This window comes from Portunus trituberculatus, chromosome 15 (assembly GCF_017591435.1).
Source record: "Portunus trituberculatus isolate SZX2019 chromosome 15, ASM1759143v1, whole genome shotgun sequence".
Lineage (NCBI taxonomy): Eukaryota > Metazoa > Arthropoda > Malacostraca > Decapoda > Portunidae > Portunus > Portunus trituberculatus.
In genome coordinates, this window is record NC_059269.1 from 21,279,537 (window position 1) to 21,285,536 (window position 6,000).

The following is a 6,000-nucleotide window of genomic DNA, read 5'->3' on the forward strand; positions in this document are numbered from 1 at the left end:
AGATGCCACATAGCACTCATCCTCACACTCTGCTGCCGCTCGTTCAAAAATAATGATGCTGTGCCGGCCCTCCACGTCTACCACACTTGGAGCACCTCATTATTGAACTAGGCCAGGCCAGGGCTTCCAAGCTAGAGTGTAGGAATGTCACACTTTCTACCGCCCAGTTAAGCAACTGTTTCTCGTAATACCGTGACTAAAGGAGCGTGACGTGAAGTTTTCGAAAGTAAAATGAGTTTAAAAATACCTGGGATTATTTTATCCAATTTTTTCTCTCCTTTTTATAACTTTTTTTCTTTTATAAGTTGTCTGATAAAATATAAATGATAATTACCCTTAACATTATCCATTCCTATCCTGGGAAATCTGTCAGTATAGCGTAATCACTATTTGTAAACACTATTTCCTAGCCGCTGGATTTGTGTGGTGTTTGTCACGTGTCAAAGTGTCTCTTTCTCGCTTTGGTGAGTTGAAAATGTAATTCATTGACCAAAAAATACCAACAATCTAATTATGACTAATTCGAGTTGCGGTGTTGGTGACAGGTCGGCGCCACGATGCTCAGCGTCGCCATCCAATTACTGTCACGCAGAAATAAACGTTTTGAATATCCGTCCCTCCAGTTGTGTTGGAAATGTTTCATGATTTGCTTGTTATCTGAGACTATAATCGCTTCACACGGCACCTCTCTCTCTCTCTCTCTCTCTCTCTCTCTCTCTCTCTCTCTCTCTCTCTCTCTCTCTCTCTCTCTCTCTCTCTCTCTCTCTCTGAACACAACATTTTCTTTTTTTAAGATTTATTGTTATTCGATGTGGTGTTCTCTTTTATTCATGGTCTCCAGCGTATGTGGCGCGAGTTTCTTTGACGAGATGTTGCAGGTTGTGAATCCTAATGTTGGTTTTCAAGGGTAATCGCATACAGAAATGGCTTCTCTTCCATGTTTTTATTTTCCCTTTTCTTTGAAAACTGCAGGATTTTCAAGGATTAAAAATAGAAGGAAAATGTTGATGTGAGAAATTCATACCAATCAGTGAAGAATGATGATATTTTTTTAGATTTTGATTACCACCACCACCACCACCACCACGACCACCATCACTATGTCACGTTAACATATGCAACGTGATTATTATACGCTTCATGTGAAAAGCCAGAGGATGATAATACAAGGCAGGGCTGTTTTTCTTTCTGATACTTTGTTATCGTTTAAAAGAAAGATCTCCGTACCCAGTAAATTAATTAACAAATTCAAAAGGGAGTAACCAAAAGGAAGCAAAGAGTACATAAGGGTTTTAATTGCCCCGAGAGCAACCAAAAAAGGGTCCAAGGAAGAGTATCCATGAATAATGTATTGCAATAAACCTTTGAAGGGAAGCAACAGGAAGATATCACAGTGAAAGGAAGTGAGCTAATTACCGAGACACCAGCGGAGAAGGGCGTAGGTGGTAAAGAAGACTGTATATAAACTACGCATTTTCTAAGGGTGAATTTTTACGTAGTTTCTCCCGTTAGTGTCCCAGTCTGGGTCCGAAAAGTAACCTTGAAAATTATGGCGAGTGACTTCTCTCTCATTCCTTCCTTCTTTCCCTCCCTCCTTGGTGGCTCTCTCTCTCTCTCTCTCTCTCTCTCTCTCTCTCTCTCTCTCTCTCTCTCCGTACACACACACACACACACACACACACACACACACACACGGTCCCAAAAGTGTCATAGTTCTGGAAAGAGAAAGAGAGAGAGAAAAAAAAAAAGAGAAAGAAAAGCTTAAGGAGGAAGACAGTGCAGAGAAACATGCTAATGTGGAGAGGATGGGTATCATATCTTGTCCTGTCCCACCGTCCCTCCCCTCTTCCCCATCCCATTCAAATAGCCACCATCCACCTTACCAACCCACTTCTACCTTGTCCATCGCAGCCCACTCCAGTCTGACCACACTGTGCACTCTTACAAAACTGGTCGTTCCATTCAATTATCTTGCAAGACACGTGACGTTTCTTGGCTGAATGAGAAAAGTAGATATTTATGTAAGTGCTACTGATGATATGTGTGGTCTGAGATAATTACTAAATAGCTCCTCTCTCTCTCTCTCTCTCTCTCTCTCTCTCTCTCTCTCTCTCTCTCTCTCTCTCTCTCTCTCTCTCTCTCTCTCGCGCGCGCATCTACAAACCTTCAGGATAGATAACATAATACGCTTTTATCTTCATTCCCCTCTCTTTCTCACCACCACGCACACCACCACCACCACCACCACCACAAACAACAAGTACCACAAACAGGAGAGCGAGACAGAGAGAGAAGGAGAAAGAGAGAAGGCGAGTAAAAAGTAAAGGGACCGTGGCGTGTAGGGAGTGTCACTATAACTCGCCACAATAAGATTATTAGCATGAAATATAAATAAGCTTCGCCCGACGTCCCACTCAGGTCTTGCCTCTCCGCCGCCACCCCAAGCCTCGGGATGCTCGCTTCCCGCGCCTCGAATAATCACATGCAGGCTCCCAGTCATTAATATTTCAGCAGCATATTTGAGTGGGAGTGCTCAGGGAAGGATGGGAGAGGGGAGGTGCACGAGAGAGCGGAGGAGGGCGTGTGGTTCTGTTGATTCCCTTTATAGTCCGACTCAAATATGAAGGCCGCTGAGGGGAAGACCTAACGGGGATTCCCCGGCTGCGGCGTCGCCAAACGTTGGATTCAAGATTATGTGTGTTTTGGTTTTGTTTCTGTTATTCATTTGTCATGTTCGTGTTAGTCTTTGTTGATGTTTTCTTGTATATTTGTTATTTATTATGGAGCAGCTGTCGGAAGATCTGTTCGCATTCTTATATACTTCATCCGTGTGTGTGTGTGTGTGTGTGTGTGAGAGAGAGAGTGAGTGATATCTTTCCCTTCTCAACGCTCACTGCGGCATCATTAACCTGTTATCAACTCTTTATATACTAAAAATACCTTATCCTTTGACAAAAGGCACTTTGCGTTGCCTTGCACGGTTCTTGCGACGGTGAAAGAGGCAGTTTGTTGGTTGCACTGATCGTTACAGAGATTTATTCATAGCTGGCACAAAGGAAAAATTGGGAATCTGCTTAAGGTCATTATTGAACTAAGTCTTTACCTTGAGACGCTACTTTTTACCATGTTTTCTTTCTAGTGGACTGTGATGCCAGATCACACCCAACATTGAAACTCGCTTATATGGTAACACTGTCATCTAGAGCTTTCGGTTATTGAAAATCGGCGTCCTTGACATTTTGTATATGCCAGTATATATGCTTTTCTTTATTAAAAATAGCCACTATAGTAAATGCTATGATGTTTTTATTAACTTATTTGAATGAATAGACACATAAGTAGACATACTTTGCCGAATGCTTTGTTATGGTACCGGAGTAGCGTGCGACATGTGCACGTTCTCGCTCCCGCGGAATTTGAGCCTTGAGGAGATAAAACATTCCCCATTAGCTAGTGTTTTTTTTTAGCTGAAAACGAGAGTGACTCTCCTCTCTCTCATTGAAGGGAGACCTGTCGTTGTGTCTAAACGACGAGCTCCCAGTATACAGAACAACAAGAAGGCCTGGGAGGAAATAACGCCAGCATTATGCAGAAATAGGTTTCCCCCCAGCTAAGAATATGATGTGATCTAGATTTAAACATCATGAAAACACAAAATGTAATAGTATTCTTCTCATAACTACCTTACTAATAGTCAACACCCATTCTCTTCCTCATTTCACCTCATTTATTTGTTTAGTGATGCACTAATCAGACATTTCATCAGCCACACTTTATTCTGTGATCTATATTTTACCAACATGAAAACAAAAAAAATGTAATACTACTCATGTATGGATCATGTTTTGATATAGATATTGTACATATGCACACTTATCTATTATGTATTTATCTTTTTTCCTTGGATTATTTCTTTTGCCTTCTGGGACACTTCTATATTTTTTTTTCACATGTAGAGGAAATATTTTATTTGAAACAAATATATAATAAAAAGATCATTTATGGGCAATGAACAGAGACACACACATGATGAACCTACATGAACAAAACAAAAAATGCACACATACAGTACATTGTTTTAGGAATTTACCTACAATGTACGCCTTTGTGTGTGTGTGTGTGTGTGTGTGTGTGTGTGTGTGTAATTCACCACGGTCGTCTGCTGGTCACCCAGCCAGTCTTCCCCATTACGGAGCGAGTTCAGAGCTCATAGACCGATCTTCGGGTAGGGCTGAGACCACAACACACTCCACACACCGGGAAAGCGAGGCCACAAACCCTCGAGTTACAACCCGTACCTATTTACTGCTAGGTGAACAGGGGCTACACATTAAGAGGCTTGCCCATTTACCTCGCCGCCTCCGGGATTCGAACCCGGACTCTCTCGAGTGTGAGTCGAGCGTGCTAACCACTACACTACGCGGTGTGTACTTAATCAGCAACGAGAACAGTCACAAATAACAATGCGTTTAGCATTACCAAAGGAACATTTCTCAATTCTACTACTTCCACATACAAAGAAAAGTAATACTTATTTATCTTGAATACATAATTTTGCATTTAAACATTTCACTTCATTAAACATATTTTAGTTAAAGGTAAACGTGATACCACGCAGGAAAACATCACAACGCGAATTCAGTTCCTCTCACTCGAGCACCAAAGTCTTGTAAACGCTTTTGCATCTGTGTTTTTTTCCTCTCCTATTCAGATCAAAGAGCTCTGAAAATCACATATTCTATCACAATAGGAACAGATTACCATTTCATCATAGGTAAATTATGATATAATGCCTATTATGCCTCAAGGGAAAGCTCTAAGGGAGGTCTTGAGCTACCTTGGGAAACCCAAGTATTTACTTAAGGATGATGTTGAGAGACGAGCATACGGCCCTATGTATTTTGTGCGTAAGTAATCTTCAAGAACAATCCTGGATATTTTCGTCCTGACTGAGAAAGTGGAGACCGATTATGATTATTAATTACATGTAAATAAGCGGAGTCTCCTTTGAAATATATGCTAATATTTCTTTCCTACATATTTTTTTTTTATTCATTTACTAATCTTTATCATATTTTAGATCGCCTTAGCTGGAATACGAAACAAAATTAAGAAAAATGTAATATTCACTTAACAAGATGATACATTAATATATGTTTATGATTAACTAAATTTATTGAAGAATGATACTAATATTGCAATTAAATTAACACCAGGTTTTCTTCGTGAGCAAAAAACTGAGACCTTGAGTGAAGAGCAGAGAGGCGAAGGGGACGGATGAAATGATTGCTATTGTGGCACTAAATTACCGAGAAACCCGTTTTATTACAAAGAGCATTACCAATTAAGACGCTTTACTGTACTGCAGCTCTCAAACCCAAATTATGAATCGTCTCTCTCAGAATTAATTACCCGACTCTGATTTTACCTGAGTATCCTGAATGCATCTCATTAGCGTGACAAACGCGTACCCCGAGAAGCAACCCTCTCCTTCCCCTCTCCTTCCCATTCCTCTTTCCTCTCAGCACCTCAGCAGAGAGAGAGAGAGAGAGAGAGAGAGAGAGAGAGAGAGAGAGAGAGAGAGAGAGAGAGAGAGAGAGAGAGAAAGGAGTGGGTTAAGAAGATGCCAGAAGGGAAGTAAGGCAAGGAATATTAATATAAGGAAGTCACTGGGTTGATGAGCAAGAGAGAGAGAGAGAGAGAGAGAGAGAGAGAGAGAGAGAGATTCAGTCTGACCCTCTGTCCAACTCCCAAGGCTTTCCCGTCAGAGCCAAGACCGGGAGACAGAAATAAAGAACGATGCCACAAAATTCCAATCATTTCCCGAGATTCTGTGCCACCCAATTTCCGGCCAGATATTTCCCAGGCCGTGATAGGCTGTTAATACGTCTCCGTAAGGACTGACTGCCTCTCTTAATCTCCCGTGGCCAAGATTAACGGCAAGAAAGCAAGACTCGTTGGGAGCAGAAACAGAAAACTCACCTAACACTTTCCGTCCTT